Source organism: Engystomops pustulosus, chromosome 3 (genome assembly GCF_040894005.1).
Source record: "Engystomops pustulosus chromosome 3, aEngPut4.maternal, whole genome shotgun sequence".
NCBI classification, from domain to species: Eukaryota; Metazoa; Chordata; class Amphibia; order Anura; family Leptodactylidae; genus Engystomops; species Engystomops pustulosus.
In genome coordinates this window covers 93304792-93329764 of record NC_092413.1, presented here as the reverse complement: position 1 = coordinate 93329764, position 24973 = coordinate 93304792, and the positions used below count along the sequence as shown (strand labels likewise).

At 40.2% G+C, this 24973-nt stretch overlaps 1 protein-coding gene and 1 long non-coding RNA gene across 2 annotated transcripts in view; one reads left to right on the top strand and one right to left on the bottom strand.

Moving 5' to 3' along the window:
- The window catches only part of PDE7B (phosphodiesterase 7B), a 251962-nt gene that overhangs the window by 28473 nt on the left and 198516 nt on the right, over window positions 1-24973 (top strand). The gene's annotated exons all lie outside the window — the stretch shown is intronic.
- Window positions 9370-23396, bottom strand: LOC140121637 (uncharacterized). Its single transcript, XR_011854141.1, has 3 exons — window positions 23287-23396; window positions 14697-14769; window positions 9370-9650 (listed from the first exon to the last, which is right to left on the bottom strand). It is a non-coding gene; the product is annotated as an uncharacterized lncRNA (long non-coding RNA).

The following is a 24973-nucleotide window of genomic DNA, read 5'->3' as shown; positions in this document are numbered from 1 at the left end:
GAGCTGGCCCACTCCTCGTTGGCCGCACCCCACTAGCGTGAAGGAGGGGATTGGGTAAAATAATTGCAAGTGCTAGCTATAAGCTAGCATTTGCAATTATTTTAGGGCTTCTACACCACCAATACTGTGTATACATACAGAATATTTACACATACATACAGTATATACAGCATCTACACACATACTATGCATACATACACACCATATATACATATATATATACATACACCATATACATATACATACATACACACCATATATACATTTACATGCACACCATATACACATATATACATATACTTACACACCATATACAAATTGTGACAAGGTCACTATTGAATTGGAGAAAAAATGAAGGTTTATGTGTATTACAGCGACCACAGTGTGAATTGGGTCAAACTGGAAGCTGTTTTCCATGTGTTGGTCTATTAGAAGACCTGGTACAAGACTCTAATTGCTGGAATGGAGACAGAAGTGTGATCACTGCTCCAGACCAAAGCTTCCAGTTTCTAATGAGTCTAACAATGCCACAGGTGTGCAGTACCTTAACCCCTTAAGGACGCAGGGTTTTTCGGCTCATTTCTCGCTCTCCAACTTAAAAAATCCATAACTTTTTCATTTTTATGTGTACAGACCTGTGTGAGGGCTTATTTTGTGCGTAACAAATTTTACTTTCCCGTAATGTTATTTATTTTAACATGCCGTGTACTGCGAAGCTGAAAAAAAATTCCAAATGTGGAAAAATTGAAATAAAAACGCACGTCACGTTCTTGTGGGCTCAGTTTTTACGACTTTCACTCTTCGCTCCAAATAACATGCCTACTTTATTCTTTGGTTCGGTGCGATCGCAGTGATACCAAATATATAAAGGTTTTATTGTGTTTTAATACATTTTCAAAAATTAAACGAATGTGTACAAAAAAGAAAAAAAAAATTTTGCCATCTTCTGACGCTAATAACTTTTTCATACTTTGGTGCACGGAGATGTGTGAGGTGTCATTTTTTGCGAAATGAGGCGATGTTTTCAATGCTACGATTTTGAGGTCTGTGCGGCATTTTGATCATTTATTTCATTTTTTATGTTATGTAAAAAGGTGTAAAAGTCGCATTTCGGACATTTGGGCGCCATTTCCCGCCTCGGAGGTCACCGCCGCCCATAACCGTTTTTATATTTTGATAGATCGGGCATTTTGGGACGCGGCGATACCTAATATGTTTGTGATTTTTACTGTTTATTATGTTTTATATCAGTAAAAAGGTACAGATGAGGTTCGCACTCTTGCTTGTTCGTGGTAAAATTCTTTAACTTTATTCGATCATGGATACAGCAATTTACAAAGAAGAGAGAAATCTGACGCGTTTCTGACCCTTTCGGTCCTTAGTCATAGATAAGTCATAGATAGATAAGATTTTTTACTGCATTTGAAAGAGAAGCAAGGCATTCCTGGAGGTGCACGCACCGGGAGTGGAGCAGGTCTGTTTAAATGTGTGATCACAGATCACCACCATTTGGACTATGTTTTATATCAGTTCTAGGGAAAGGGGGGTGATTTGAATTTTTAATATTTTATTAATTTTTTTTATTTTTTAAACTTTTTTTTTTCTTTTTTTTCCACAATTTTTTAGACCATTTAGGGTACATTAACCCTAGATGGTCAGATCGCTCCTACCATATACTGCAATACTACAGTATTTGCAGGTCATACATTACAATGAGCCACTGGCTCATTGTAACGAACCTGCATAAGCCATGTAGCCTCGTGTCAAAAGAAGGCGTTGAGAGGGTTAATAGCCATTAGGTTATTAGCGGTGGGGGTTTTGTGCAAAATGCAAAAACCCCCACCTTTGTATGAAGAGGACTCAGCCCGTGAGCCCTCTTCATACATCCGTTATACCTCTGCGCCGTAGAGCTAGGGCGCAGAGCGTTAAGGGGTTAAAGAAGGGTGTGGAGCAGTCAGAAGTCGCTCTCTACCTGAAGACACAGAAGCTGGTCTGTGTGAGAGCCACACGTGAGTGACGCAGGGTTACTGAAAGTGTTTTTTCATGCTGGCAGGGAGAAGCCCTCCAGTGGCTAGTGAGGGCCGCCAAGTGTATAGTTAGAGCCGAACAGGCAAGGATTTTATTTCATGTTTTGTTTGATACTGGTGTTTTTCTGGAATAAATGCAGTTTCAACTTGAATCCTGCTGTCCATGAGAGCTTTGTCATTGCCGACCCCACATTTGAGCTGAACCCCTACAAAATATATACATATACATACACACACCATATACACATATATACATATACATACACACACACACCATATACACATATACACATATACATACACACACACCATATACACATATATACATACACACACACACACCATATACATATACACGCACCATATACACATATATACATAAACACACCATATATACATATGCATACATACACACACACCATATACACATATATACATACATACATACATGCATACACACACCATAGGGTTTGCAGCCAGATCTTGTGCAGTGAGCTCTGCAGATTTTTGTGGCAGATAACTTTAAAAAAAGTATTAGCAAAGCGAGTGTGTGAGCTTGGCGGCGAGTGTGCACTGATCCCAAGTGTGTGCAGTGTCTTAAGTGTGACTTAGGTTTAAGGGACTTAAGTTTGAGGGGCTTTAGCAGGTAACTTGTGTGTTTTTGTGTTACTTTGACTGTAAATTATTCTTTCTGTGCATATTTCTATTTTAATCCCCATTAGAATAATGGACTCCATAAGTGGCATTGCTACATGGTGTACATCCTGTGCCATGTATGCTTTCCTTGAACAGCCGTTCGAGGGCGAATACTGCTGTGTGGGGTGTGTGAAAATTGCTCATCTGGAAGCCCAGATTCTGGATCTAAATGAGCAAGTTTCAAGGCTGCGGGCAATTGATAATATGGAACTAAGTTTGCTGCTCCTGGAGCACAAACTCTCTGGGGAAGATGGTTGTGGGGAGGGAAGTATGGAGGTGCAGAATGAGGGGGCAGCTAGTTGGGTAACATGTAGAAGGCGGGGTAGAGGGAAGAGTTGTAGGGAGTCTAGTCCTGATCTGGTGCACCCCAATAAGTTTGCCAGGCTGGCGGATGAGGGGGCAGCAAGACATGGCCGCTAGTAACCAGGGGACTGTCTGCTCCAGTAAGAAGGGTAATGGGAGCACAGGCAAGGTCAGACAGGTGCTGGTAGTGGGAGATTCCATTATTAGGGGAACACACAGGGCAATCTGTCACAAAGACCGTGCATACCGAACAGTGTGTTGTTTGCCGGGTGCTCGGGTTCGGCATGTTGCGGATCGGGTTGACGGATTACTGGGAGGGGCTGGTGAGGAACCAGCGGTCATGGTCCACATTGGCACTAATGACAAAGTAACAGGTAGGTGGAAGGTCCTTAAAAATGATTTCAGAGATTTAGGCCATAAGCTCAGGGCAAGGACCTCAAAGGTAATTTTCTCCGAAATACTGCCTGTACCACGTGCCACACCAGAAAGGCAGCGGGAGATCAAGGAGGTAAATAAGTGGCTCAAAAGTTGGTGTAGGAAGGAGGGGTTTGGGTTCATGGAGAACTGGGCTGACTTTTCTGTGGGCTACAGGCTCTACAGTAGGGATGGGCTGCACCTCAATGGGGAGGGGGCCGCTGTTTTAGGGGAAAAAATGGCTAGAAGGTTGGAGGAGTGTTTAAACTAGAGACCTGGGGGGAGGGCAATTACACTTGTGCAGGGCAAATAGACGGTGTACATAGAGAGCTGGGAAGAGTCATAGTCCATGGGGGAGGAAGGGGGGCTGGAATGAGATTGGGGAATAAGGACAAAAGGAATACGGACAGGGAAAACCACATAAAGTGCATGTACACAAATGCCAGAAGCCTCACAAACAAAATGGAGGAACTGGAACTCTTGATGTTGGAACGGAAATATGATATAGTGGGTATCAGCGAGACATGGCTGGACAGTAGCTATGACTGGGCTGTTACTATAGATGGTTATAGTCTTTTTAGAAAGGATCATATAAATAAAAAAGGGGGAGGGGTTTGTTTATATGTGAATTCTTGCCTCAAGCCCGTCCTGCGAGATGACATCAGTAACGCAAATGTGGAGTCCCTATGGGTGGAGATAAGAGGAGGGAAAAAGAATAATAAAATATTACTAGGGGTTTGTTATAAGGCTCCAAATATAATGGAGGCAACAGAGGAAATGCTGGTAAGTGAAATGGATGCGGCTTCAAAGCATGGTGAAGTACTTATCATGGGGGACTTCAATTACCCGGGTATTGACTGGGGGACAGAAACCTGCAGGTCCTTCAAAGGTAGCAGGTTCTTGTCAACAACAAAAGACAATTACCTGTCGCAACTAGTCCTGGAGCCAACAAGAGGGGGGGCACTGCTGGACCTTATCCTTACCAACAGACCTGATAGGGTATCAAAACTACAGGTTGGGGGGAACCTGGGGAATAGTGATCATAATATCATTGATTTTGTATTACGCTTTACTAAGCATGTTAGTGAAGGGGCAACCAACACTCTAAACTTCAGGAGGGCAAATTTTCATCAAGGGAAGACCTTAAAGGCATAGACTGGGATAATGCTCTCAAGGACAAAAGCCCCCCCCCAAAAATGGGACTTTTTCTCATATATTCTGAAAAAGTCCTGTGAGAAACACATACCTTATGGGAAAAAGCATAAAAGGAACAAGAAAAACCCTATGTGGCTAACTAGTCTTGTAAGGAAAGCAATAAGCGATAAAGATAAAGCGTTTAAGGTGCTAAAACGTGAAGGCAGCGATGAGGCAATACAGGATTATAGAGAGAAAAATAAATCCTGTAAAAAGCAGATAAAGGCCGCAAAAATAGAGACTGAGAGAAATATTGCCAGGGAGAGCAAAAATAATCCCAAATTATTTTTCAAGTATATAAATGATAAGAAACTAAAAACAGAGAGCGTGGGTCCCCTTAGAAATAACATGGGGGTCATGGTGGAAGGAGATGAGGAAAGGGCCAATCTACTGAATGTCGCCTTCTCAACTGTCTTTACCCAGGAAAATCCCCTGGTGGAAGACACAATGAGGAATAATGTAAATTCTTTTTATAATGTCAACAGTTTAACCCAGGAAGAGGTACGGCGCCGCCTTGCAACCACTAAGATAGATAAATCACCGGGGCCAGATGGCATACACCCCCGGGTTCTGCATGAATTATGTACGGTGATAGACAGACCGTTATTTTTAATATTTGAAGATTCACTGAGGACTGCTTATGTTCCACAGGAATGGCGCATAGCAAATGTGGTACCAATATACAAAAAAGGATCAAATAGCGATCCTGGAAACTACAGACCCGTGAGTCTAACTGCTGTGGTGGGGAAAATATTTGAGGGGTTTATTAGAGATGCTATCCTGGAGTATCTCACTTTGCACAACCTTATAACCCAGCGTCAGCATGGGTTTATGAGAGATCGGTCCTGTCAGACTAATCTGATTGGTTTCTACGAGGAGGTAAGTTCAAGACTGGATCTGGGGGACGCTGTGGATATTGTATATCTGGACTTCTCAAAGGCATTTGACACCGTGCCACATAAAAGGTTGGTATATAAAATGAGACTGCTGGGAATAGGAGAAAATCTGTGTATCTGGGTAAGTAATTGGCTTAGTGATAGAAAACAGAGGGTCGTCATTAATGGCACATTCTCAGATTGGGTTGATGTTACCAGTGGAGTGCCACAGGGGTCAGTATTGGGGCCACTTCTTTTTAATATTTTTATTAATAACCTTGTAGTGGGTTTACACAGTCAAGTTTCAATATTTGCAGATGATACTCAGCTGTGTAAAGTAATAAATACTGAGGTCGATAGTTTAGCATTACAGAGGGATTTGTGGAAGCTTGAGGGATGGGCAGAGAAATGGTTGATGAGGTTTAATGTAGATAAATGTAAAGTTATGCACTTCGGCCATGGAAACAAAAAGTATAATTATGTTCTAAACGGTCAATTACTTAGTAAAACTGAAGCTGAAAAGGACTTGGGCGTATTGGTGGATGGTAAACTTAATTTTAGTGACCAGAGCCAGGCGGCTGCTGCTAAAGCAAATAAAATAATGGGATGTATCAAGAGAGGAATAGATTCTCATGATAAAGACATAGTTCTGCCCTTATACAAATCCCTGGTCAGACCACACATGGAATATTGTGTACAGTTTTGGGCACCAGTGTATAAAAAGGATATAGTAGAGCTGGAACGGGTGCAGAGGAGAGCAACCAGGATTATTAGGGGAATGGGGGGACTAGAATACAATGACAGATTACAAAATTTGGGATTATTCAGTTTAGAAAAAAGACGACTGAGGGGAGACCTCATTACAATGTACAAATACCTGAACGGACAGTACAAGGATCTCTCCAAAGATCTTTTTATACCTAGGCCTGTGACCAGGACAAGGGGGCATCCTCTACGCCTAGAGGAGAGGCGATTCTACCATCACCATAGACAAAGGTTCTTTACTGTAAGAGCAGTGAGACTATGGAACTCTCTGCCGCAGGAGGTTGTTATGGCCGACTCTATGTACATGTTCAAGAGAGGCCTGGATGACTTTCTGGAGAGAAAAAATATCACGGGTTATGGGGATAAAACATTTATTTAATTCTTGAAGGTTGGACTTGATGGACTTGCGTCTCCTTCCAGCCTTATATATACTATGATACTATGATATACACATATATACATATACATGTACACACACCATATACACATATATATATATATATATACATACACACACACACACACCATATACACATATATACATATACATGCATACACACACCATATACACATATATACATACATACACACACACCATATATACATATACATACACACACCATATACACATATACATACACACACCATATACACATACATACACACACACACACACCATATACACATATATACATATACATACACACACACACACACACCATATACACATATATACATATACATACACACACACACACACACACACACCATATACACATATATACATATACATACACACACACACACACACCATATACACATATATACATATACATACACACACACACACACACCATATACACATATATACATATACATACACACACACACACACCATATACACATATATACATATACATACACACACACACACACACCATATACACATATATACATATACATACACACACACACACACACCATATACACATATATACATATACATACACACACACACACACACCATATACACATATATACATATACATACACACACACACACCATATACACATATATACATATACATACACACACACACACACACCATATACACATATATACATATACATACACACACACACACACACCATATACACATATATACATATACATACACACACACACACACACCATATACACATATATACATATACATACACACACACACACACACCATATACACATATATACATATACATACACACACACACACACACACACCATATACACATATATACATATACATACACACACACACACACACCACATACACATATATACATATACATACACACACACACACACACCACATACACATATATACATATACATACACACACACACACACACACACCATATACACATATATACATATACATACACACACACACACACACCATATACACATATATACATATACATACACACACACACACACACCATATACACATATATACATATACATACACACACACACACACCATATACACATATATACATATACATACACACACACACACACACCATATACACATATATACATATACATACACACACACACACACACCATATACACATATATACATATACATACACACACACACACACACCATATACACATATATACATATACATACACACACACACACACACCATATACACATATATACATATACATACACACACACACACACACCATATACACATATATACATATACATACACACACACACACACCATATACACATATATACATATACATACACACACACACACACACCATATACACATATATACATATACATACACACACACACACCATATACACATATATACATATACATACACACACACACACCATATACACATATATACATATACATACACACACACACACACCATATACACATATATACATATACATACACACACACACACACACCATATACACATATATACATATACATACACACACACACACACACCATATACACATATATACATATACACACACACACACACACACACCATATACACATATATACATATACATACACACACACACACACACCATATACACATATATACATATACATACACACACACACACACACCATATACACATATATACATATACATACACACACACACACACACCATATACACATATATACATATACATACACACACACACACACACCATATACACATATATACATATACATACACACACACACACACACACACACACACCATATACACATATATACATATACATACACACACACACACACACCATATACACATATATACATATACATACACACACACACACACACACACACCATATACACATATATACATATACATACACACACACACACACACACCATATACACATATATACATATACATACACACACACACACACACCATATACACATATATACATATACATACACACACACACACACACCATATACACATATATACATATACATACACACACACACACACACCATATACACATATATACATATACATACATACATACACACACACACCATATACACATATATACATATACATACATACATACACACACACACCATATACACATATATACATATACATACATACATACACACACACACCATATACACATATATACATATACATATACATACACATTTATACGAACGGCAGGTAATAGGAAGTGCCGGTCGGCAGGAGGTGCATGGGAGGGAAGAAGTGCCGGCCACAGGCAGGGAGGATGAAGAGGGAAGAGGACGTACCGGCGGGCTTGAAGGCGGGTCAGGAGAGTGCGGGCTGCTATGCGTTCAGCACAGCAGACGGGGCTCGGGAGAACGGCACTAATAAATTTTGGTATCGCCGTCCATCCCGGGCCCCTGTGCAGCATGGGCCCCGTAGCAACCTTTTATGTGTTATTTGTGAGTTACTGAACATTGTAGGACTTAGTGTAGAGTCAATATTTCAGTGAATATACTCACAATTTTATCTTGCTTTTCTGGGATTATAATTTTACTGTGGAGAAATATTGCTATTTTATCAAAATACATTAAAAGTTATGTTGTATATCCAACAATTGCTTATACCATGTTAGATATTGGTACAGGCTGGCTGCAGTGTTTGTCTAGACTGTAGTATCCACTACACAGCTTTAGCCTTCTTTCTTTTCTGAGAAATCTGTCCGTGGTCACACAGGTGCATGGCTTGTTAGTATCAAAGAGGGTATCCACTGGAGGTAGACATAGAAGCTTACTATAGAATGACAGCAAGCAGAGGTCTAGAAGACTGTAAAGAATTGATACAGAAATGTATGTTGGAAAATTGTATAACTTTTCATTACACAAACAATAACTTTTATTTGCTGAAATAGGAATACCCCTTTAATTGTGGTTTGTGCGTATAACGCTGGATGTGGTTCCTGGAATCATTGATGACATCATCATATGATCATAATGTATATCACGCATCTGATTGTAGGGATATTCTGTTTTTACTAAACTATTGTCTGTGTCTATTTGTGTTCAGAGTTGTCTTAAATGTGAAATGTTTATCACTTTAACATGAACAATGGATGGAAGATAATGAAGTACTGCTTAGTGAACACAATAGAGACAGCTATGTAATGTTGTTATAGACCAGTAGATGGAGAAATGGGCAAGGTATTCCTCGCTGCTCAAGCATGTATCAGAATTCTTTCAATACCTGAGAATTGATTTATTAAAGTCACACTGAGTTCACATGATGCAAATCTTAAGCCAGGAGCACGCTACCACTCAATAAAACATATCTGTCTGTAGAATAATCTGCTCAATTTAAAAATTTGCCTAGTGCACATCTATGTTTTTTAACCTGTCAGAATTAATTGGAACTTGTGTAAATTTGTGATTTTAAATGCGATTTTCTCTTCTGGTCATAGTGACATAATTATGGAAAATGTTTATAAAATGGTGGATAAATTATATATTTATAAAATTATAAATAGGAAAACATTCATACAAAGTCATTGTAGAAAAATATTTTTCAGTATATAGCAGTGGTGGTGAACCTATGGCATGGGTGCCAGAGATGGCACTCAGAGCCCTTTCTGTGGGCACCCAGGCCATCGCCCCAGCTCACCAGACAGGACTCAAAGAATCTTCCTGCAGTTCCAAGCAACTTATAAGATGCTGCTTTCAGTCATATTTTGATACTTACTTCGTTACTAGGGACTGTAGGAGGAGGGAGAATGAATAGACAGGGCTGAATTATCTTTGAAGGACCTCCTGCTGGCCACTACAAGTCTCTGTTTACAGAGGGTCACTGGAAAGAAGCTAAAATGATGCAAATTTTCCATCTTTCTATTGTGTTTCTTTCCTCAGGAGGCCAATATGATTGAAAGTTGTTGAAGAACATGGACAAATAAGTTACTTCTTTAATTTTTGGTTGGCACCTTGCGATAGGGTTTTGGGTTGCTTTTTGGGCACTCGGCCGCTAAAAGGTTTGCCATCACTGGTATATACAGGGCGCATCTGCCATGAGGCGAGATGAAAATCTCGCCTCAAGCGGCAGATGCCCGAGCTCTGAGTGAGGCGGCGAAATTTGGGGCCATAATGTGGGCTATTCGGGTGGCGATGAAAAATCAATTGCGCCTGTCTCTTTAAGAGACAGACGCGAATGAAGTACAGAGCGGCGCTGGCACAGATCCTTCTGTCCGTGCCGCTCTGCTGCTCTGGAGGACTCAGGCAGCGTGCGATGACATCACGCTGCCTACGTCCCTTCACAGAGCACAAGCCAGCCAAAGACCGAACGCCGGCGGGGGAGCGTGACAGGAGTCAAGGTGAGTGGATTGCTTTATTATTTTTATAAAAGGTGGGCTGTATATCTAAATAAACGGGGGGCAGTATATCTTAACAAACGGGGGGCAGTATATCTAAACAAACGGGGGGCAGTATATCTAAGAAAATGGGGGGACAGTATATCATAGAATATGGGAGCTCCTTATTTTAAAATAAGGGGGCTGTATTAAACAGAGGCTGCATATTTATATAATAAAGGGGGCTGTATATTATATAATATGGGAGGTGAGCTGGACATTATGTAACCTGGGGGTGGCTTTTAACCATAATTTAACTACACATTATATAATCAAGGTGGGCTGTATTTTATATAACTTGTGGGTGAAGCATTATATGGGAGGGGGCTGTATCTTATAGAAATATAGGAGGGGGCTGTATTTAAAAGGGAGGATGGTTTATATGGGGTACTGTATGTAATTTAACTGAGTGGGGGCATGATTTAAATAAAATTTGGGGGCGGTAAATCTGTATATAGTTAAACGTGGGAGAATCTGGATATAGGGGTCAGATTTTAATTAAACTATAGGAGCTGTATATAATTTAATTAGGGGAGAGGAGCTTTTATTATAAATTTTTAAATAAATGAAGAAGGGATTCTTTATCCATTCTGTGTGTATGGTGGGGGGTGGGGCAGAGTGGTTCGTTGTGTCATGAGAGGTGTACAGTATATGATTTAGGAGCGCTGTTATTTCGGTGAATATATACTGTAAATGACTGTGGTATATTATTGGTGCAGTGCAGAGATGTGGTGCCGGGAGCAGAAGACATCTGCTAGCAAATTCAACAGTCCTGGGCGGGAGAAGACGTAATGAAATCCTCTTCCTGATGGAGCAGTTCGTCACCTGTGAGGTACTAGATGACACTATTGTCTGTGTCACTGACCGGCTAGTGGTACCACGTGTGGTGTCACCAGGGCCGGCTCCAGGTTTCAGTAGGCCCCTGGGCGACAGAACCTCAGGAGGCCCCTTTGCAGTGAACTCACGTGGCAGCATTTAAAATTCAGAAACTAAAACAGTCTCCTGTTCCCTAAAATATTCCCTAATTTATCATCCCAAACAGCCGTATCAAGGTCAGGGCAGTTTTGAGGTCATTTAACCAACAGGACAAGCCTAAAACTTTGTGCCCCTCTGCCAAGTAATAAAACTGAAGCTTCAACTCAGCTGCTGTGGAACCTCATAATACACCCCTCAGCTGCTGCGGAACCTCATAATACACCCCTCAGCTGCTGCGGAACCTCATAATACACCCCTCATAATACAGATCACTGCTGCTGCCTAACATCATAATGCACACTTCAGCTGCTTCAATACATCATAATAACAGTTCAGCTGCTGCAGAACCTCCTAATACACAACTTTGCTGCTGCAGAATCTCATAATACACATCACTGCTGAAACAGAAGCCTCTCTCCTTCTCATGTACATACAAACCAACAGGCATTCACACATGCAGCAAGCCATATATACAGGCAGTCACACATGCAGGCAAGTATAGCTGCATGCAGATAGATACATACAGACAGATACATACAGACAAGCATTGAGGCAAACACACACACTGACAGACAGATACATGAAAACAGATACACATGCAGGGAAACACATCATCACACATACCATACACTCACCATATGGATTAGTAATACACAGCCATGCATGTGACATACTATTACACCCTGTGGTGTCTGCAGCAGCCCTGGTATCACACTGAGGAGTCTTCAGGCTTCTCCTCCTCCTCCTCTTTGTCCCGATCTTTAAGCTGCCAGATCTCTGCTATACTGCAGCTCCTGTTAAGAGGAGATGGGGGAAGGGTGGGTTAACCCATTATGTGCTGTATCTCACAGGCTGCTCAGCAGCCTCTAACTGTCCTGTGCCTTGTCCGAGTGAGGGAGGAACAGTGCAGGGCACAGGACACTTCCTCAGTCAAAACAGCGTGTGTGGGCCCCCGGCAGCTCTCTGGGCCCCGGCACTTGCCCAGGTATACCAGGTGCTGGAGCCGGGCCTGGGTGTCACAGAGGGCCAGTTACTAATTTTAATTAATGTTGTCAGCATTTTTTCTTTAACAGGTTGTAAGTGTTTTTTAAAAATGTGGAAATTCAGTGGGCTGAACATATCCTGGAAGCGGGGGGGGGGGGGGGGGGGTCATTTAAATTTTTGCCTCAGGCAGCAAAAACCCTAGTATGTATTCCGAATGTTTATGCTAAAATCCAGTCCCGCCACAAAATATCATAGCTAAAGTTTGAGAGCACAATCCAATTAAATGAACACTTGCTTTGTGCTTTTTATGAAAAAAAATTCTAGCCTATTTGCTGCCAGCGAAAAATTGAAATGCCCCCCCAACACCAGACCACCCCTGTTCGGCCTGCTGAATTTAAAGACAAACTTTTAAAAAGAGTCTAAAACCTGATAAAGAAAAAATGCAACATTACTTAAAATTAGTAACTGCTTCTCTGTGACTGACACTACACGTGCTAAGAGCCAGTAGTCATTCTGTGACACAGACAACAGTGGCATCTAGTGCCTCATAGGTGACCAGCTCCATCAGTACGTCTTCTCCCACCTATGGCTGTTGCATCTGTCATGACACAACAGACCCTTATTACATTATATACAGCTCCCCTTATTATATAATATTACGGACCCCTTGTAGTATATACACAGCCAGGGCCCCTTATAGTGTATACACAGCCCCCCCCCCATAGTGTATACCAGGCTGTGAGCAACCCTTTCTATGGACCAGCTATCTCATACCAGCTATCCAGCTGAACCTTCTGTTGAAGTTAGGCTGTTGCTTTGCACAACGTGCCTCCGTGTGATCCCTGAATCAGGCTGCTTCTCCATCATGGGCTCCCCATCCTTCATCACCCAGGGATTCCCATATACACCTCAGGGGTTGCACCAGGGAGAAACCTCTTTCATCAGCCTCTCCCTCCACTTTTCTAGCACATACCACCTTTTGGAGACCTATCAGACTGTAGGCCAGTCCTTCGGTCCCAATAACAAGTACCGTGACCATAGCATGCCCAAGGCTGCATAAGCCAGCCACAACGGTATTCTAGGCCCCAGCTGTCTACAGCCACCGTAGAAAGGCCATGCCCCGGTGGGAGATGTTGTATATACGGAAATAACACACAGTTGATGCTCATGTTTTGCGTTTGTGGGGATCCAGAAGCTCAATTTGGATCCAGCAGGAGGCAGTGAACATAAACATTTACTGGGTCTGCTAATCACACAGAATTGGTAATGGGAACTTTCAACACACAAGCGTATGTTCAATATGAGTAGTGTTATTTACCAAACTAATTTCTAAAATAATCTGGAGATCTTGTGCATACAAAGTGTCCCGGAATACACCTTGTGGGAGTACCACTGTGCATACACAAGAACTCGAAATAGCCACAGTGTGATGTTGGCGTGAGGAGGCTGCAGTGGGAAGTGCCAGACGATGACCAGAGGCACAGTGTGCAGTCCAAACGGGGGTCAGGAAGTGGGGTTACCTGCATGCTTAGTCGAGCTTTCCACCTCCTTGACTGGATCTTGGGAAGAAATAAAAGCACTTTTTTGGACACTCTGCAAGATTAAAAAGATATAAAAAGACCTCATGTTAACTTACAAATGGAGGAACAAGCTACTGTTTGTGGGATTGGGGTGTTAATGTGGTGAAAGGTTCCATTTAAGTTTCCATAATTTCTATTTGCTCCTAACAAATTTTTCAACAAAAACAGGGATATTATTACCATGATTTGAATAACTGGTTACACACATATTCCCTAATGTATTCCCTAAAGTTTTTTTTTTAGAACTGGTTCACCTTATCCTTACAAGGCTTTGTCCTAGGACCCCTACTTCTCTTCTATACTTAGTCCCTTGCTATGATGTCCGCCTGACCAATCACAGCCATGGCTAGTAGCTAGAGGTGTCCATTTACCAGATTGGCTGCAAAGGCACCAATTTGTTCGGGTCCTGCGGGACGCTTCCGAACCCTGGACCTGAACTGAAAGTTTGGGTCCGCTCATCAATAAATGCCACTGCCATGTTGATGACACATAGTTCAAAGCGTCTATTAGCCATATCCTCTTGCATGGCTCGTAATTGACACACAGGTTCCATTATTCTCTGTGATTCCAATGAGCCATGCACCTCTGTGATATCACTTGACTATGGACTATTTTTTTCAACAAAAGAAGCTTCCTAGAGACCAATTTGACATGCTTTGTGGTGCACTGCGTAATCTGTGTGCGTTATATAAATAAAGAAATATTATTATTATTATTATTATTATTATTATTATTAGAGAAAAACTAGAAAACTGTACAGAATGTATGAAGAAAGTATATTGGAAAACTCTAGAACTTTTATTATAGAAACAATAACATTTACTTGTGGTAACTGGACAACCCTTAAATTCTTAAACTCTTTATTAATAAGAACATTTCAATAAAAAGAACAAAAACATGTGATATCCTTGGAACTGGAGCTCATGCTTTTATGGACAAGGTTACAGATGATATTAAGATAATAGATATTGTGTAAATATTGATGTCCTTGAAAGTCCTCCAAAAAAATAATTGTAACCTCTTTCATATTTTTGAACGGACGGTTTGGACTATTATGCTTAGATTTCTTAATAGCAATCCTTTTGGCTTCACATCACCAGCCAGCAGCATATGGGTTGCATGACACAGAGTTCTGAGATTTAAATGCCCAAGTGTGTAAAGTGTCCATTTCCAATTACCTTTTTACCAGGCTTCTTCTCCAGGACAAAAGCAGTATGATAATACAGCTGCCTAAATCCTCTCTCTGACTGTTTAGACGACGACGGTTCACAAAGAGAGTGCAGTTAGTGGTCACATTGTGTTTGGACATCTGTGTTCCCTAAGCAGCTGTATGTGTGTCTTAAAAACACACATACCTTTGATTGCTACTGAGGGTCGGGACGGAACAGTGATCACTTATCCGTACATCTGGCTATTTTTCCTAGTTTACTAGGTGCATACTTCTGATGTAGTCTGAATTCCTGTGTTTCTCACCCCAGCTCTTTGACTTCGATTTATTCTCTATCGGTTTCTCCTGATAACCTTACTTTCATCTATTTCTGCATAGAAATATGCCTCTCTGGCATCTGCACTGGATTCTGCCTGACTACTGCTTGCAACAACCTCTAACTGTCATTGACTATTCTCTGACCCCTGGGCCTGGGTCCTCTGTCACCTACATCAGAAATATTGGTAGTGGTTGTGTCCTTATCAAAAAAAATCTACAGTAAAATATTAAAAACATATGAAAACACTCAGGCCATAGCAAAACAGGGTGGATAACACTTACTATGTGCTGTAAATAAATGCTATAATGAAGCAAGGGAATTGCCTTCCTTCTTGCCTTGTGCCATGGATGTAATTAAAGGAGATTGCCATTGCATATGCAAGATTCTCCATTTACTAAACAGCTGTACACACGTGTATGTAAAATGGAGAAATTGTGCATGCCTAACTATGGCACCGAGTAGGACAAGGTATTGGAGGGCTCAGTTCTGGAGATAGTTACAGTTCCTTTAAATGGAACCTGCATCAAACAGACATGTGTAGCTTATCCTGTGTACCATATCCTGGGGTTTAGCGCAATTTTACAAAAAGACAAAAAGCAACAAGTTAACAACAATAACCCAAGGTGTTTTGTCATCACAGTAAGAAAAGACAAGAGTGGGTTGGGAGTTGGAAGGATTTTAATTGTCCTCGGTACCGATCACGGGTACACTCATGCCCTTCCATGTGGCGCGGTGTCCCCCCAGCCCGTACTCAGCTCTCCGGGCTCCTGGCTCTGCTCCCTAGGGCGCTCGCATAGAACCTGCCCCTAGTAGCCAGTAAAAACAAAGCCTGCTCGCAGTCGGCAGAACTCAAATAGTTTACCCCATCGAGAAGTCACAGAACCTGTTCCCAGGAGCCAATAGTCACAGAGCCTGTCCCAGTAGCCAGTATCCCAGTGCTTGCCCCGAGTAGCCAGTGCCTTCCCCAGTAATCAGAAGTAACAGTGCTTGTAACAGTAGCCAATAATCACACTGCCTGCTCTCACTAGCCAGTAGTAACAGTGCCTGCTCCCAGTATCCAGTGGTCACAGTGCCTGCTCCCAGTATCCCCAGTAGCCAGTAAACAAAGAGCTTACCGCAGTGGCCAGTAGTCACAGAACCTTCCTCAGTAGGCAGTAGTCACAGAGTATGTTCCCAGTAGCCAGTAATGACAGAGACTGCCTCTAGTAGTAACAGTGCTTGTCCTAGTGATGCCCCCAGTAGCTAGTACTCACAACAATGTCTCCACAATAGTCACAGTGATGTCCCACAATTGCCGCTTGCTAGCTAAAGTCTGCAGCAAGTAACATGTTGCATCCGGCTTCTCCTCAGCTTGTTGAGCCAGTCATGATTTTAACAATCGTTTTGTTTGATCCAGGGGTAACTTCTTGTATCCCACCCCTGTCCATTTTCAGACCCATTTTTGTCTCCACTATTACTATTGTACATTCTAGGGCCCTTGCAATTTGTGTTTTATATATAGTACGATAAAATAGTTGGTTATAAATTCAATATCCATGCATATTCTGTGTATATTTTATCTAGTGTATATGTGTTTTTTGAGTTTTCATATTGTATTTAATAATAAATGGTTTTTAAACGGCAGCACAGATATGGGTGTGCTCAATGTGAGGGGGTGTTGCAGCCAGACTCAGGACAGCTCAGGAACACCCAGCTGACTCAAATCGCAGGATTATTATGCAGAGTGGGCGTTTGTTTTATAAAACACAGGAGCTGCTGACTAATTTCAATCATCATGCAGAGCAACTCACTGCAGTAAAAGAGGTAGGAACTATGATTTTGGGGGATAGCAGTGCCTGACATGATCTCTTTAAGCATCTCTATACCTGTGTATAGTTGTATTTTTATGGATAAAAATACATGAATAGAAAATCAAATTTTTTTGCTTACTTGGAGTTTTCATAAATTCATAAAATTGATAGTTTTAAGATAATTTACTGAAGTAATTTTAGTCATTAGGGATATGAAATCCATTAGCAAAATTATGCACCAGTAATTTCTGCAACAAATGTTTTGAATATGAAAACACCTTAAAGGAAACCTACCATTTAGAATGGCAGGGGTAAGCTGTAAGTACCGAGCACCAGCTCAGGGTGAGCTGGTGCCGGTACTTACTTTCGTTAGTATTATAAACCGCGGTATCGCGGTTTTAACACTTTTTAAACTTTAGAGCAGGAGAGGCTTCGGCGCTGCGTGCGCACGATCGTGCGCGCGCCTACATAGGAAATAGCGGAGATGTTGCGCGCGCGGTCATGCGCAGCGCCGAAGCCTCTTCTGCTCTAAAGTTTAAAAAGTGTTAAAACCACGATACCGCGGTTTATAACACTAACAAAAGTAAAGTAGCTGGTGCTCGGTACTTACAGCTTACCCCTGCCATTCTAAATGGTAGGTTTCCTTTAAATGTTTTCTCCGACATTGGTGTGAGTTGGTGAAGTTCCTCAAGATATGATATTGAAATCAACTCATTGTTATGCTGCCCCCTAGTGTTACTTTGATTCTTGATCAAACATGTACATAGTATACACTAAGTAAAATTGCCATTTTCACTTCTTCTTTGTATAAACTTTTATAGTGAAGGTTCACTTTTGCAGATGAATTGCTTTGGTCTCAAATTATTGAACTTTTTGGTTCTATAGCCTGTAACAACAGTTTCTGTTCTTTGCTGAATATAGTTGACGTCATGCTATGCTGATTTATATCATTTTCAGGTCTTTACACAAGTGAACAAACACACCTGCAGTACTTATTAAAATGATACACATCTTACGTCTTTATGCAACCCTACAGGGGGGCAAAAAATACAATTTCTCAAACAACAGGCTGTATTCTATTTATCCAAATACACATTCCCATGAGACGCAATGAGATGTTTGGCTTTAATAAGTATGCTGCAGATGTCTTGGATACTTGAATCTCTGTGTTCCTACATCTGCTCTGTATTTGTAAATTAAAAGATAGAAAATAAATCTCAGGGCATTATAGAAAGACATGCTTGTAGCCTGAGGTTAGATGAAAACAAACTTCAGAAAACATAGAAAAGAAGCAATAGGAAGATAGCAAGTTTTGCAAAATCTGTAATGAACAAGTTGTCAGGTCCTGCCTCCACTGGTATAGGTACATAATGAATTCCAACTGTTCATATTCTGAAAAACACTAGGGTGACCACTTTGCAAAATCTTTTTTTCTTTTGTTAGAACAGTTCACATGTTGATGGGCTCCCAGTAATAATCGCATGTAGCTGTACAGTAATGGTCCCTAAACATCCCAGCTTGTATAAACCAAACAATCCCTTACTCTAAGCATATTAGTTTACCAGCATGGTCATGCCTTCTAGTGGGTTTTATAAGGCTCTACAGAGTTTAAGTGAGCATCATGATATTCTGCAGCAGTAAACGTGTGTACTTTGAGGTTCTGTAGAACCTCACATTATGGCCTAAAATGACGCTCTGCAGCAACTAGTGTGTGCATTACAATATTCTTTAGCAGAATAGGTGTGTATAATGAGTTTATGTAGCAGATTATTATAGCAAGCAGTGGTTTGTGATCCTTTGAGTCAATTAACCAGGTTGCATTTTGGCTCATACAAAGGGCTTCTCCCTTGTTTTTCAATCTTAAAAGAGGGATCTAGACATCACTGCAATGACACAAGGCTACTAATTTATGAAGTAATCCCAGTGTAATTTACCGCTGGCACAAGTGGGTCTGAGCATGCTGGAGAAAAATACAAGGAGTCAGGCAGAGAATAGTAAAAAGTCCAAGTTCAGGGCATCAGACATAGTCGAAGTTTTCACATGGAGTTGTAGACTGGAGCCAAGTCAACACAGAAATCCATTAGGCCCCTTCTACACTTGCGTTTTTCACGTGCGTGTTCTGTGCGTGCTTTTAACGCACAGAACTTGCATTACACTCTGATCCTGTGCGCTTTTTCAGACTTGCTTTTTTTCACGCACACATGCATGTTTTTTTTAGCTGAAGTTTAAATCTCAGCATGCTCTACAAGTCAGGCGCGTGAAAAACACTCCATACATGTCTATAGAGAGGCATCAAAAACGCATTGCACTCTGAGACACATGCAAGTGCAATGTGTTTTTCACGCATCAATTGCTATAGAAAAGATAGAGCTCAGTCCTGAGTCCTTTTCAAGCATGTTATCTGTGCGTGAAAAACGCATTAAAATCCCTCAAAAAATGCTGACACTGAACAAACTCTGACTGAAAACTGATTGAACTTAAAATGTGCGTTTTTCACTGACCAAACCCTGATCGCACCCTCATCAAACTCTGACGTGATCTGCAACGCGAGTGTGGAAGGGGCCTTAGTATCACACATCTTTGCTAGAACACAAGTAACCTTAACACTATCTGCACACATTGTGGAGTCTGTGCAGATATTACACACAGATTTTGGTGCAGAAACTCTGCAGTGTAATACAGTAGCATTAAAGTGAATGTGATTTTGAAAAAGTAACGTGAACAATACATTTTTGTCTGCATGGAAATTGCTACTCAGTGCAGAAAATAAAATAATGATCATGTTACTTTTCTTGTACTACCTTGCAAATATTTGCATGCGTTCTTTTACATTGAAGAGTAAAAAATCTCTGTCAAACCTGCACCTTGATTTGGATTTGATGCACTTTTTTGCTTTAAATGACATCAAATCAGGTGAAAAAAACCAAGTAAAAAACGCACATAAAACGGCATAAAAAAGCACACAAAAAATGTAACAATAAATTGACAAATCCACATGAAATCTGCATGTAAAATGCAAATTGTGCTGATTTTCTTGAGGATTTTCATGAAGGTTCTCTGCATGAAAATCTGCAATGTGTATGGATAGCCTAATATAGGCTGATGTGCATCCCATAGGGGGGAGGCTGCTTTTTATCACTAGTGGTCTGCCTGATTGAATGAGGCTTGCTACACCACAGAAAGCCAAGGCTTAAAGTACATCTAGCACCAGGATGAAAGACTGTATGCAAATGAGCCTGAGGGGCTCTAGGCTCCATTAACACCTATAGAGCCTGGAGTCCCTCAGGCTCATTTGCATACAATCCTTCATCCTGGTGGTAGATGCCCTTTAACCTTAGTTTTCTCCCTTAGTTTGCAGTTTCAGGGCCTCCTAGTAATTAACCCTTTTAATGGGACAAATGATTTTTTTGTCTTAAAGCTGGTTTTAAAAACATTTCTATTTAACTTCCAGTGTGACTTGTAATGAATATGTGTAGGCTTTACTCAGAATTTCCAAGTTGTCTTTGTGCATCCCTACGTTAGAATCGGTGTCCTTTGTACACAAGCCCAGTGTGATAACTGTTAGTTTCTGACTATGATTTTAGTACTAAAGCCTGCTAAAATATTACCTGCAGAGTTGTAAAGAACAGGCGGCTAGCTAAGACCTGTGTGATGATACAAGGGGTCAGGAAGGTCATGATTTTTTCTCCTCAGTTCTCAGAACTGGGTGTTAACTTTTTGTTTTTCAGTCTACAAATAAGTTTCTTTCAATTCATGTATGTATATCTAAAGTTCACTTCCTCATCAGTGGAGTCATCACCCAGCCATAAATCATTGTGCGCATAATTTGAGCAGTTAAAAGATGATTTGCCAGGAAGTCATTTTCTTTTCTAGTCTGTAAGAAATTGCTGATTTATTATGTGAAATCCCTCCTTATAGGTGGCATCGCAGGAAGTGATCTTTGACAGACAATGTCCATTTGCCCAACTGAAGAATAGAGGTCTGGGCAAATATAAATCAAAGTGATTAACCAAACATTAAAAAGTGATTACGATCAACCATTACGGCATGTAGACTTTTTATTCTTCTGTCATTTTTAACAGACATCTTGACATAATAAATTGGGTGCGCTATAAATAGAATGTATAAATTTTCCCTTCTTTCATTACAGTTATTGCTTTGTTATCTATTTCCTCATTTTTTATTTTCTCCATTGTTTTTAACTATATTAAGTATTTGCTATAAATGATGTAAAGGATTTTTGTACAACAAAATATATATTCAAGAGTGCATGTAATATAGAGATTGTGATATTACTGCAGCAAAATTGATAATTGCTTCTTATTAACAGAAAAAGTGCAAAAACATTACAGTAGTAGAGAAGGGCATCTGAATTAGGGGCATTCTAAATAAAACATCTCCCTTAGGGGCAAAATCATAGCTCGTCACTCTGTCCCTAAGATTCTACACTCATTGAAGTGGCTTTATTAAGACATGTTTAAATCATGTTTAAGATTACTACTCAAAACCCTGCAGTATTTGTGAATACATTTCAGAAATTGTATGCCCTGTGCCCTGCAGGTTCTTAGTGTTAAGCCCCATGCACACAAATGTGTGCTGTTTGCGGGCTACAAACAGGGTGCTGCGGTCCTCACATCCCCATTACAAAAGAAAAAGACTGTCTGGGCAACAAACTCGGGCAAGAATACGACCTACTCTAACTTTTGAGGCTCTGACAGTTGGCTCATGTGGAGGCCGTGGAAACCACAGCATTGGGCATAAGCCTATAGAAAGATGAGGGACTGTGTGCTAGCTGCTAAAAACAAAGGATAGCGTGCAACCCAGTTTCACATTCATGCGACCTTAGTCCGTGGTAAAGATTTAAGTTTAGGTACTAATTTGGGATAGCCACAATGGGGGAGATTTATAATTGGTTTTGCTGGGCTTTTTTGGCGTAAAAAAGTTGAATAGTCTCTGGTGTATGTACTGCTACCTTTTATGCGCTTTGGGCCTCTTTGAAAAATCCCATACACCAGTAGAGCATAAGAACATTGATTAAAGGGCCAAAGCTGCTTTAATTATTCTGACGGGCGGTAAAGCTCCAAAGACAGCCATAGAAACTGTCCATAAAGATAAATTTCCCCCAATTACTATACTTTCGGTATATCACTGTAAGTGTATCATCATCACCTATTGTAGATTCAGTTAGTAAGTAAATACTTGGATAATCTTTGTAGTGTTTTGTGGTATTGAGAATCCTAACCAATAGATTACCTCTTGGGCAATATCTGGAGTGTTTATCTTCAGAGGTTCTTCTGCAACTCTGTTTGCCCTCCTTAAGGTGCTTCTTCCTCATCTTTAATCAAAAGTCATCATGACATAACTTTGTCCTGGAACAGTAAATTTTTTTTTTATTATTGACAGTAATATTTATAAAAAATAGTAACATACCCTTTTTAATACCTAACCATGCAGCCTTGTTGCAGATGACATTACTAATAGTTCATTGGGAATGTTCTTTTCTAAGTATTACTTTTATTCTATTATCTCAATGAATATGCTGTCTGTTTGTTTATAGTGAGTGTGATATCATGTAAACAGATGACATTATGTGATATAAGGTCATGAAGGTATTTACTAAGGAGTGGGCAGATGTTGTAACATATTAGGTCAGTTACAGATTAGGCTAAGATAATATAATTACGGAGTGTTGGTAAAACAAGCATCAGGATTGTAAACAGTACTGAAAAATGATGATGAGCCATAAGTAGGTGTAACTTCTGGCCTGACATTAGTAAATTATTCTCCAGCCAGATATAATGTGATCACCACTAGGCATCATCATAACATGGGTAAAGATTAATATTGCTGCTTTGAAGCTATTTATATTTTCAGAAATGAATAGAAAAATGATGTGATATATTTCATTAAGTAAAGCAGCTTCTCTTCTTTTTATTCTGCTTCTTTCTCCTGTAATGAGCAGTGCATCTGAAAAACTTTTGAGGTCCATCCATTTCAGATGAGGAGGCTAAAGATTAAAGGGGTATTCTCATCTGGGCATTCACATTCAGTTTCATTAATCTGCCTTAAATAAACATTTCTTCAATTGGATGTTATTAAAAAAAATGTTCCTGTGTGAAGATAATTTCTCATAAATGTAGCTATGTTGTCCCTTATAAACTTAGATGGCTTCCTCGGTTATGACCACCCCACACTCTGGCAGCAGTGGCCAGACATGCGCTATTGAGCTCTGCCTGACCTCCTGGCTTCAGCGATCATTACCACAGGGCGGCTGTGGTGTTATGCAGTAACTCCTCGGACATTTCATATAGAAAAACTTTGTTTATTTGTGCAATCCCTCCAGCAGAGGTGGCCATATCTAGGGACACATTCTTGTTTCTAAGGGACCATATCACTACATTTATGAGAAATTTTCTTCACACAGGAACATTTTTTAAATAACATCTAATTGAAGAAATGTTTATACAGGCAGTCCCCGGGTTACATGCAAGATAAGTTCTGTAGGTTTGTTCTTAAGTTGAATTTGTATGCAAGTCGAACTGTATATTTTATAATTATAGCTCCAGACAAAATTTTTTTGGTCTCTGTGACAATTGGATTTTAGAAATGTTGGGTTGTCATAAGAACCAGGATTTACAATAAAGCTTCATAGCAGACACCTGTGATAACTGTTACAGCTGTTTATTGTAGCCTAAGGCTAAAGTACAATAAATTACCAATATCCAGAGGTCCATTTGTAACTAGGGGTCATCTGTAAGTCGGGTGTTCTTAAGTAGGGGACCGCCTGTATATGGCAGATTAATGAAACTGAATGTGAATGCCCAGCCGAGAATACCCATTTAATTCTTTCCATGCCCATCAATTTTTGAACACGGTCATGAATTGTAACTAGAATTAGTTCAGATTTTTTGATCTTGTATTGATTTTAAGATTTGTGAGT